The sequence below is a fragment of the Lissotriton helveticus genome, chromosome 8 (genome assembly GCF_964261635.1).
Source record: "Lissotriton helveticus chromosome 8, aLisHel1.1, whole genome shotgun sequence".
Classification (NCBI taxonomy): Eukaryota; Metazoa; Chordata; class Amphibia; order Caudata; family Salamandridae; genus Lissotriton; species Lissotriton helveticus.
In genome coordinates this window covers 1,247,346,719-1,247,359,618 of record NC_136069.1, presented here as the reverse complement: position 1 = coordinate 1,247,359,618, position 12,900 = coordinate 1,247,346,719, and positions in this window count along the sequence as shown.

Here is a 12,900-nt window from a genome sequence, read left to right as displayed (position 1 = left end):
CATGCGCAGGTGGTTGACACTACCAGTTTCACACGCATACCATTTCTTGAATACAGCGCATGCTCGGAGAAAAGTGCTCTCCTACCGAGCTTGCGCAGGGCGTAATTCCTACACACGATTGTCCAAACGAGCTCTTCGCTCGTTTCCAAGACGCCTAATTAGTGTCAATGGGCCAATTACGACGGGGATAAAAGGCATGCTCCTTGCCTGTCCGCTACCTCCACTCCTACTCGGATGCTTGTTTGAGGTACCGACGGACAGGTAGGTCTGCACTCTGCCTTTTCCCCTCACACTCTCGTTTTTTAGGGCTTGGGCTCTCCTTTCTTTGTGCTTATAACTCTAAAATCTTGGCATATGCCTAGTCTGTGTCCTGGTGTATGGAGTTCTTTTATTTGAGACAATTGAGTTTTACATTGATAGAAATTATTTTGCATTAGCCACTTTTTGCATGTTGAAGCTTTTCACATGTTAGAAGTCATACTTTATGGCCATTTTCTATCTCAACAGAGTGGGGCCTCATTCTCCCGAGCAGGTGCCGGGTGAGGTGAGGTTGCTTCCCACACAATGCTGGGTAAGTTCAATTCCATTAAAATGTTTTCTCATAACCAGTTCTGGTATTATACAGGAGTATTTCTTATCTTCTGTTGTAGCAAGGATAATGTTCTTGCTCACTATATGTGTGTGTTGTGTTTGCTATTTGTGGATTACTAAGGAGGCTTGTTGTTCACTTCATTTTCTCCTTAGGTAAAGGACAAATCATTTAGAGTCTCCTCCAGCTAATATTGGGGCTCCAAAATACTGGTAGGATTACTTTTGTCATTTAGAATTGTCGTTTAATCTTTTGCAGTTGCATCATTACCACCTTTGGTCCTGACGAAAGCTTTGTTATAGCTGAAACATGTTGACCACACTGCTTAGCGCCTATTGGTAGTCATAATTTCAGACTACAAGACGCCTGTTTTTAACTACGACACTAGAACAGTATCCAATAAACATATTTTCTGCTCTAGTAGTTGTTTTTAATATATATTTTTTGTTCACCTTATTTTGAGCACTGCACATTCATTAGCACCACTCAGAAAAACACTGTGGCTTGAAGGTCATCACAGGTTTCCGATCTCTGCATCATCTTTGATGGGGTGGGTGAGATTTGGAATACCCTATCCAATTCCCACATGACGATGCCTCCGCCACGTTTGGTGGGCTGATGGGAATATTTCAGCCCAGTGTTATTTCTGTTCCCTCTTTGTATCCACAACATACACACATTGCTCTCCTGACTATGTGCCTCCTTGTTTTGTATTCATGTTCTCCAGGGTTGTGAGGTTCCATGGTCATTAAACCAACCCTTCTTGACCCCCTTTTTAGAAAGTTATTTTTTGGTGCTTGTTGAGGACCACCACGACCCCCTCGTGCCGACACACCGTTAAGCCGGTCACGCAAAGCTGGGCAATCATATTTTATATGGCCCTCTCTTCTACAATATGCACACTGATTATACCCAAGCGTAGATCTAAAGTCGGAGAAGTCAGATCGTGACTGCATCCTGGAAGATTGTAATTGTGGTCGATATTGCTGTTGAGAATCATTTTGATTTGAACGTGGAGGATACGCTTGCTGTAACAGAACCTTCGTTTTAAGCTCCTGCGTTTTCTTGTCTGAACGATCACTTTCTTCCTTTTCCCTATTCTCATAGTATTGAGCTGTCGCTAATATTTGAGCAGTAGTTGAAACCGCCCAAGCACTTTCTGAATTTTTCAATTTGTTGCATAGCTCAGGCAACAAATTCAATACAAATTTATCAACAAATAACCGTTGGCCTCCCTCGGTGCCCATATCCTGACCACTATGATCGACAAATGCCTCTTCGAATCTGGTAAAGAAATCGGAGACACTCTCGTCCTTCTTTTGCTTACAAGCTGCTAATTTATCCCAATTTACCTTCATCGCTGGCATGAGCGTTTTCATAAGTGTAATGATTTTCTGAGGCAGCTCCGTAATTAACTGCTCAGGCTTAGCCCCACCAACTTGTCGTCCATCTGCCGCTACTAGTGTAGCCCAGTCACCACCTAACTCAACTAAATGATTCTCTTGGCGAATTTTCGCCCAAATCGGTTGTGGTACGACATTGCCAAACAGCATGTCGATGTCCGCAAGATTCATAACAGTAGCGTCTACCAGTTGAGACAACTCCTTATAATAACCTGCCGGATTCTTGCGTGGATCAGGTAAAGATTGTTTCACCTGCAAAACTTCTGATCGCTTCCATGGGAGGTGTATCCAAACTCTCTGAAAGTATGGCGGAATCACAGGATTAGCTTGCGGGTCACCTGGCATGTACACTGGCGGAACCTCTCTCATAGGATACTGACCAGAGTTCGTTTTCTGAGTATCGGAATCGTCATCTAACGACACTCGAGAAAACACAGTGCGCCGTAAGGCTAATAATCGCTCTAATGCACGTCGTACATCTCCACCTACAATCATGCCGTTCGAAAATTGACTCTGAAGTTCAGTCATATCGGGCGGTACATTATCTAAATCATCATTATACCATTCTTCTCTCAAAAAGTTACACATTTCTTCAAACACAAATCTCTGAGTGGGCTCATTAAACTGAGAAAACGTATCAAAGACCACGCGCGGCGGGTAGTTAGCAGGGTGTCTTATCCATCTACGCGCCATAGTTACCAACCTGGCACTCTCCCTTCCACCAGGGATTTGACTGCGCCTCTGAGGAGTTTCAGAGACATCGGGTCGAAATAACGATCCAGAAAGTGGGGAGTAAAGAGTAGCGACAGTATTAGGGATACGATTACGAACAGAAGGAGAAAAAAGAACAGGAGCAACAACATTAGAAGTGAACGTAGGGGCAGCAGAGGTAGCCGGGACGGCTGAGGTAACAGAAACAATTGACTGAGGGGGTACAGGCAAAGGAGCAGTAGGAATAGGACCAGGTGGTAGGACAAACGCAGGACCAACAACAGGCTGACCAGCAGCCGCTGGAACTACAGGAGGAACTACAGGAGGAGCTACAGGAGGGACTACAGGGGGAACTACAGGGGCTGTAGCACCCTGTGCATAAGGAGGTGGCGATTTCATCAAATACGCTAACAGAGGATCCTCCTTCGAGTCCTCTTCTGTCTTATCAAGACTAGTTGATAATACCGGATAACATTTGTCTATTCTCATGTGATGTAGTCTAGTAGAAACTTCTATTTCTTTTTCTTCTTTATCTCGCTGACATTATTGTACAACTTGCATTATCGGGACGATACCTTCTTTATGATTCTTTTTAAGCTGTTTGATTTCTTTCTTTATGGCCTCTTTACGCCACAAACGAAGGGAATCAAACATAGCTGGCCTAGCTTTCTTCTTAAATAATTTAGCTTCTAGATTATCTAAAATATCCATTTCAAAACTTCCGTGTGGTGGCCAACTAAGGACACCATCCTTTCTCGTATAACGGACCCAACAGTCACTATATATAATAGGGCCCACACCATGTCGACTATAGAGCTCATATATCGGAGTTCCAGCTGGAGGTATCGGACACGAGTCCTCCAACCGGGAATCCTTGTTGCAACATTTGAAGAAACCAATGAAACCACTACGGCTAGGCATCATGCACACTAACCAAGTATCAAACTTCAAGGGTTACCAAAGTACTAAATCTTCGTGAAAGACAAAAATCTCGGTTTTTGGCAATTGCAACTGTCAAATAACAACTAAGGACCAACAACTAAGCACCACAAATGCAATGGAACCATGCAAACAACTAAGCATCAACAACTAAGGACTGGGAGCAACCCACAAATACTTAACTGAGAGCTCGATGGCGTCACCAGGAAGGCCCGTCTATCGTCTCGCCATACAAAGGACTACGCCAGGCACCAAAACAGGTCAACAGTCAGAGCATCGATCCGTTGCAGCCGTCAGGAGGCGGGAATCTTCGCGGGAAAAATCTTTGGACCACTTATTTCGACAACAGGATCGATGAAGCGGGGTGCACCTTTTCCTCGGAGATTTCACACGAAGTTCCTCGCAATCGTCAGGATTTGGACCGGTACCGCTGATGTCGCCCCACGTTGGGCGCCAACTGAAGGACTGGACTTTTAAGTACCAGCAGTGCCAGGGGACAACACCTGAAACCTTCGTAGGATACCTGTTCGGCGCACAAGTGACAGAGACACGGGACACTTCCTTCGGCGTCAAAGATCAGCGTTTATTACTGCAGGGATGCAAAAGTCATGGGAAGTACAACCGAGTGTAGGTTCCAAGAGCCTGCTTCAAATTGCAAATGTGCGTCGCTCCTTTTATACACATTTTCAGCATTCAATAACGTAACGAACAAAAGGTTACAACTCAGTTCCCACAATAAACTTAAAAGGCTTCATTCATGGTGTCAGAAACCCGGAACATAATCACAGTAACATTTGTCGGTTCCCAACTGTAAAAGCACATTATCCTGCTGCTATGCACATTCCACTCTAGTTGTAAAAGGACGAGAGTAAGAGACAGGAACAGGTGCAAGGAAGTCAGACAACAGAAGGAGAAGGAGTGTGGAGGTTGTATCGGAAGCGTAATCCCAGGATCAAAGGATTCGAGCCGAGCGCATGCAAGGCTGAAACAATAGGCCAACGTGGGAAGATTACCCAGCTGCGGAGACATCTGTCTCTGCCGTGTCATCCCCCAGTCTCGGGAATCACAGGGTCATGAGGCGGACATTTGTCTGTTCGCTGACTACGTGAGGGCAAGAGACAAAATGGATGCCGTATCTAAAATGGAACCCGAGGGTAAAAATGAAGAAACCTGTAAATAAGATGAACCCTTCTAAGTAGCGTAGCGAAAATGCGTACACCTATTAATCTCGTTATTTACGGTTCATAGATACCACCCTCGCTAGCATCGTAACGGTTCTCATTGCTCCTCACCGTAACTAGTTAGTGTGGCAAGTACGAGTGTTTTCGTCATGTTAGACTGATGGATTCACTACGTATTTAGGGATTTCGTTCTGAACCCTTGGGTTCCATTTTGTGTATGGCAGCCATTTTGTGGTTGCCCTCACATAGGCCGATGACTGTGGCTGAACTAGTCATTTAAGGACATGTACACCTTAGCTCGAGTTCGTGCTGACTCCTGTTTGACCTGAGTGAACTGACCCTGTTGCCTGAAGCTGACCTTGTTAAACCAGTTCCTGCCCTTTAGCTGATCAAGATTAAGGATCAGAGCACAGGACATCATAAAGTTTTACTGCACACAAATATGCCTTATCCTACTCTCACCTGTTTCTGCTCCTTTCTTTATGGTCTATTTATGATTGGGTTGTGGCCTTTTTTTATTATGGGTTCGTTCGACCTGTCTAAAGAAGAATGTTGGGTTTGACCGATGATTGATCATGGGCTGGGCAACTGAAAAGTGGGTTTTACCATCATGCGATACCTTTGGTGTGAATACATGTGATTGGACAGTTTGTAAATGTTAGGTATTTGTCTGGAATGTGATTTTTGGCATAAAAAGGGATGACTTGCTTTGTAAAATTGAGCAGTCTCCTGAGAACTCATACCGTGTTGATTTCTAGGACTTCTGTTACTGGCTGCAGTCAATAAAATCGGTCTTTGACGTCACCACAAAGAGTCCCGTGTCTCTGTATTCTAAGACAGGTGAACCCGAGGACTTTGGGCGTGCCCCTGGCGCCGCCGGGTCCTAAATAACCCGTTTTTTCACTCTCAATCTGGGGAAATCATTAGTAAATGATAATATGTCCTGTCTAGTCCAAGGAACATGTACATATCCTCCTCCCGGTATTTCTCTCATAGGAAATTCATTTACTACTGTCTCTTTTTCTCTCACAGGGAACGCTAATGTAGATTTATCACTAGCTTCTTCTCTTTTCTTTCCCCATTTTGCTTTCCATTTATTCACATCTCCCCATCTTCTTAGTAAAACATTTAGGGCCAGATGTAGGTCGCCAATTACCGGTCGGTAACGGCCGATTTCGGCCGTTACCGACCGGTAATTGGTTTTCGAGATGTAGGGGGCCATTTTTACAGATTCGGTAAATTTACCGAATCGGTAAATTTACCGAATCTGTAAAATACCGATTCGGTATTTTTACCGATTCGGTAATGGCCAGATGTAGGTGGGACTCTTTAGAGTCCCTATGGCCTTACAGAATCAGTATTTTACCACCCAATCCAATTGGGTGGTAAAATACAGATTCCAGGTGTGCATGCACATGTGTGCATGCACACCTAGCCATGTGACAGACAGACATGCCCTTAGGGCATGTCTGTGTGCCACATGGCAAACATGCCCGTCTTTGGGGTGCTAGAGGGTGTCAAAGTGACACCCCCTGCACCCTTGCTAAAATCGGTATTTACCGAATCTGTAATTACAGATTCGGTACTGCCCATTGATTCCTATGGGCTTCAGGGCCCATAGGATTCAATGGGCAATACCGATTCGGTATTTACAGAATCGGTAAATACCGAATCTTAACGATTCGGTATTTACCGAATCTGGAATACCTACATCTCCCCCCTTCATATTTACCACTTCTTAAATACCGATTCGGTATGAATCGGTATTTAAGAGGTGGTAAATTAAAATTACCTACATCTGGCCCTTAGCTCTTTTATCTGGGTTAATCTTCCTGCAGTATTCATATTTTCAATGTCCTTTTCTGTAAAATCTACTCTGTAGGGTTTCTGTAATGTTTTATTCTTCACAAAATCTACATCTATTTCACTCGCTAATCCTTCCAATTGGTCATGTATAGATTTCGCTTTCCAGGTAATACTTTTACACATGAACATTAGTTCATCGTCCTGATATGATTTTAGTCTATCAGTTACAATTGTTCCAATAATTAATTCTTCCATGTCAACTTTTAGTCTAGCCATATCTAATACTTTAGGTTCATGTTCTTTTACTTTTAGAGTTTTAAGCCAATCACTTAATTCTTGTTCTGATGGTCCTACTGGGGTTTGTGTTAAATCTATTTTCTCTACATTTCTTTCGGGTGTCGCAGAATCAGATTCTGCTCGGGTTGGAAACTTATATGGCAAACTCTGATTAAAAGTCAAGTCAGGCGGTATTATGTTACTTGTTCGCCTACTTTCAAACAAATCTGGATAAATCTTTTGTCTTACTTTTTGTAAACTCTGGTTTAAAGGAATCATCAAAGTTGGTTCTTTTATTTTCTGATTTTCAAACACTGAAAATACAGGACCTATTTGTTACTGGGACTGTTACAGCTTCTATATTTTTAGTAAGTTCCTGTATCTTTTCAGTTAATTCATTTGTAGAACGTATATATTCAGAAGTACTTGTGTTCTTCAATTTGTCTCTCTACTCTTGCTACACTTCTCCTGATTTCATCATTTTGCTTAGGAGTACCAGTAGGTCTGGTTACTACCACTGGGGTGTTTGAATCATATCTCATTTCTACTCGTTCCGGAAGTTCTCTAAAATTTGAAAATTGTTTTGGGGTTTCAGCAAACCTATCCTCTACCGGTGGAGCATTTGGAGTGGTCCATATAGAACCTGGGTGATATGGTGGTGGTCTCCTATTTAATATCTCCTCCAACACCGTATCCTCTAATTCACCATCTCCATAATTTTTTCTTCCTGATTCCACATTATTCCTTTTCACTGAGCATTTTCGCCCTTTTATTTCATCTGCCAATCCAACCGGATACATTCCAAAACACATATCAGCTTTTCTCCATCTTCGCATTCTACTTTCATGTGTTTCTCCCCATAATCCACGTAATCTACCTCTTGGTCCTCGATGATTTTCCAACCTTTCTCGCTCTAACTCATGCATCTCATCTTCCCACTCAACTAGTGCTTCAAACTGTGTTGGTCTAAGTCTCGGTTCAAGCTTCATCATCTTTTCGCTCAAATTTCACAAAACTGCCAAACTAAAAGATCCTACTTCTGGAAATGCTAACGCACCATCATTCCTGGTATATCTAGCCCAATTCACTAACCAAATGCATGTATGATAGCCATATTTCGTCATCATGTAAGAAGCAGGCGTTTTTGGCGGAGGTAGTAATTTTTCCTCTCTCGTTACTATCGCCTTGTCTTTCTTTTTTTTAAAACATTTTTATTCAATTTTGCATAAGAAATCAAAGCATTCTCCATTACATCACATTCTAATACATCAACCGTTATTCCTCTACAATGAGTCATTCTTGCTATTTGGATAATCAGTTCGTCCCACCCTACTACTTCTACATCAGAGTTTTGCTTTTCATCCCCTCCCGTCTTACTATGATGTTGTATATCCGTACCGGGCCTTACTCCTTCCATTCCCATCATCCCGGGCTTGTGTCAGGGCTTGAGTCTGTTTGTGGGGGTTTGCATATGTATCCTCTAAATTCGTTCCATTTCCCCCAGATCTTGGTCCATTTCCTGGGGCATCCCCTGTGTGTAAACACTGCTCTTTCCGCCACCATTGCCTCATCTAAATCATTTCTCCAGTGCTGGCATGTGGGTAGTACATCTGTTCCCCAATTCCTTGCTATATTCCTTTTAGCAATTGTCATCCCCAATGTAACCCAGTTTTGCAGTTGCAGGTTCAAATCCGTGGGTTCCCACATGTGTAGGAGACATCTTCTTGGATTTGGTAGGACCTCCACCCCTCCCACCCGTGACATCACATTCATAATTTTCTCCCAGTATATCTGTATCCGCGGGCATTCCCAGAGTATATGGTAGAATGTCCCCGGGAGTCCGCAGTTTCGTACACACAGTGCGTCAGTGGTGGGGCCAATTTTATGTAGCGTGGTGCGAGAGTAGTATATGCGGTAGAGTATCTTTAGCTGTACTAGTTTAAGTTTGTATGGTATTGCCCCTTCTCGTGGTGATGCCAATGCCTCCTGCCAGTCAGAGTCCTCCATGTCGCCCACGTCTGTCTGCCACCGTTCCCTTAGGGCCTTCGTTGCATCAGATAAATTATTTTGATCTTCCGGTACGTTAGGGAAATGGCCTTTTTGTCCATGTGGTCAGTGAGGAGTCTGTCCTCTAAGGACGCGGTCTCTGGTAATTGTGTCTCTGGAGGAATGGCACTTGTAAGGGCCTGTCTGATTTGGGTGTATCGAAACAGTTCGGTCCCTGCTAGTTCATATCTCTCCTGCAGTGTTGCAAAGGACACCACCTCCCCTTTTGACCATAGGTCCCCTATTTTGCTTATACCAATGAGGTCCCATTGCTTGAAACCCTTCGATCTGGGCAAGTTCCCTAGTTTCTGTGTCTCCCAAAGGGGGGTAGGCTGCGTCAGTACTCCTTCCCAACCTAGCGCCCATTGCGCCACATGCCAGATTTTAACTGTGTGTGCTGTGGGGCCAGTCAGTGTATTCTTTCTTTTAGTGGTGTAGAGGGCTCTCATCAATTGGTCCGCAGGCAGCATGAATCTGTCCATGCGAAAGGCAGGTTCGTCATGCAGTGTATGTATCCAGTGATTTATCACCATAAGTTGTGCTGCCCAATAATACAATTTTATGTTAGGCAAGGCCACCCCTCCATCATACCCGCCTTGTCTTTCTTGAATACATTTTTCAATCTTTTAAACCATGAAGGTTTCTCCTTTTCTTCTCCGTAATAAAACTCAATTTTTCTGATAATTTCCTGTCTTTCAAAAGATTGCGCACTCTTCCGTATACTGCTTTGTAACACCAGCCTATCACAGCGCGGTTCACACTATCGCACCAATTAGAACAAGATACGTTGTCTTAGTGCTTAACCAATAGTATCGCTGCTTTACTGATGCACCAATCAGCCCTTACTCTGTCTTGGTCACAAGGGCCAACCCCTGCGCAACACTTTTGATGTCAGCCCTGCTCCGGCTTCTGCAGCTTCGACTGACACCTCCTTTACAAGGTTTATCGAGAAGCCGTATTTACACTTTTATGCAACTGAATCGGTTAGTAACAACATAAAACAACTCCATTCGTCTGTTTCGCTAAACCAAAGTGATAGTTTTCTCAATTGCACAAGTATTCTGTATTTCCAGTAGACAGCGCTCACCTCTTCTCTACCACATAATTTTACACTCGTTGATAAAGTAGCACAACCCTCTACCTTCCCTTCTCTCAAGCTCGGGTTAAGCTCTATTACTCTCCCAGCAGTAAGTTTTAAATCAGGATACACAATATTCCCTGTACTTGAAGGCTGAGATTTTATAGACTGTCCTCGCTATGCATTTATCCTTTCACACGTAAAGTCCCTAAACTTGTGATATACAACGATACCACTGTGATATACGACGATACCACTACCTTTTTCAAACAGACTATGCGATGTGTGACTTCACTTGCCACACTTCCTCTGCCTGCAGACAGAGTAACTAACTTCCCACACTTTCCGGAAGACTTTTCCAGACTACATATAACATAATACAAACTCAACAGATGTTAGTCATAATTCTGTACATCAAATCCTGTATATATCACTTTATACATTATCCTAGCTAATTCTATAGCAACCAATGCTCTGCTACCAAGTTAATTACTGATACAGCGCTACTCCGGAAATGTCTTTCGAAACCTCATCACCTTTCCCATAACATTGCGAGTCACTCATACATACTTTCTCTCTACTTCATGGATTGGTGTGAATCAAAGGAGAGCTGCTGGATCATAGTGGTGTGTCTAAAACTAAGCTAAATATTTATAATATGTACACCTGCAGTTTAAATTGTTTTTACCATGGTTTTATCAATGAGACAATTTATTCAGACACACCACCATTAATTGTCGAGGAATCTGCTCGTAAAAATTAGGCTAAGGACCAGCTTAATTCTTCATTTATCTAATTTTTATTTAAAGAGAAAACTTCTAGCATGACCTGTATTTATTCACTTGTTTATTCATTTAATGCAAAATAGATTTAAGGAAAAGAAAATTTTAACTCATACATTTAATTTTCATTTAATTCAAAGTTCAGAAAATAAGCACATTATTATTGAGATTATAGGACATGAATATTAGCAAAAGACATAATAGTTCCCAAAGTTCATCTCCCTATTCTCTCTAGCTATTAACCTCATCTAAAGACTCAGTATTCTTTCAAGTAAAGTTAAAGTTCAGAAAATGTTTAAAGTTCTTACGCCTCAGTAAAATTCAGCATTCCGGCAGCCTGTCAGGATACATAGATGAAAATCGAAAAAGAAAGAGTTTTTTCTTAAGTCCAGACATACTCTTTTATACCCTTTTCCCCTACTTAATCTATCTAATAAAGTAACTATCAATGTCTTTTAGCAGTTCTGTTTGGTCAATTCGAGGGGTGGATGAGCATAACCTCATCATCTTATTGTTTAATTTCTGCATGGTGAGCGCTATGAAAATGGTTCTTTGTCCTTTCTTATATCCGTTTCACTCGTGTCCTTAAGTTGTTATTTTTGCATTTGTTCTCACGTATTCAACACGAACGTCCATTTTGTTGGCACTCAGCTGGACTTTCAGGGCAAGCTGTCCTTAACCCACTCTGTACAGGCACAGGCAGCTCATATTTGTCTGCAGATAGTTTCATCATACGCATGCGTACTGCACAGCAATCTCGAGTCACAGAAACGTCCATTTTGTTCTAGGCCTCACAGGCCAGAACGGTAATTATTATAGAAACAAACACAATTAAACGTTAATTGTTGAATTATAGCCCTTCTGTTTCCCTCCCCCCTTATTAAGGTGACCACCTGGATCTCATCCGAGACGGTCGCTCCCCCCACGCTCCCTGGCAAAGAATTCTGCTGCAATATCATCTGGCTGGTATCGTAGCAGCACGCTTGCTCGCACTTGCATCTATGTCAACGCGCTTGTTTAAATAGCTGCTTCCGACTTCGCGCTCGTGTAATCTAGCCCTTTAAATATTGCGCGTCATTTATAAGGAACTAATAACATCGGACTCCATTGGAATGGCACTGTTAACATCGCGCTCAACATTTAATCACAGCGCCCAAGTAATTTTGCTTTGTTAAACATCGCGCACGACAGGATTAGCAAATTCACATAGCGCTTTGTTGATTCATCGCGCCGTACCTCACACTAAGCTAGCATTTTGGTAATACTTCGTGTGACTGCCGCCTTTTATAATCTGCATCTTTTTCTGCTGCCTCAATTGTGTGCACTATTGTTATTTAGCTTTGCACTGACCAAAGGCTGCCCAAGTTTCACTTTCTAACTCCATTTTGTATCCAGGTTGTTGTCTACTCCCTTGCCCCGCCTACCCTCCCGGCTAACTCCTCCCAGCTGACCCTCCCACGCTCCGCCCCCTCCACTATCCATTTAAAGCAGATGTCCCAACGTGCAGCGTCCACGCGCTACGGCCGCGCCGAAGGTGCGCCAAAGGTAAGCCCGTCTACGCCCGTCCGCGCCTGGACCGCGCCCAGCGCCAGACTCCCTGTTCCACGCAATGCCCAGCCCACCCGCATTACATACGACTCAGCCACCCTCCTAGCACTTAATCCTGGCCGACTCCCCAACTGCGCCCAAACCTCACCTGGACACACCCATGGACCCTTCACATGCATCTCCTGCAAGTTTGACGGCACAAAAACCAATTCCGCATCCACTAACACCAAACATAGATCTGACGCCAACCACCTTAAATGCATCCTACTCAACACCCGATCGGTCCACAGCCACGCCATCAACCTTTGGAATCTACTAGACACCATCTCTCCAGACGTCGCCTTCCTAACAGAAACATGGATGAACGCCTCTTCGGCCCCAGACATCACCATAGCCATCCCGGAAGGCTACAAGATCATCCGAAAAGATCGCCCCAAACAAACAGGAGGAGGCATCGCCATCGTCCATAAGAACTCCATCCGCATTTCAACCAGCTCAGACGACAACCTCTCTAGCGCCGAACACCTTCACTTCCAGATCC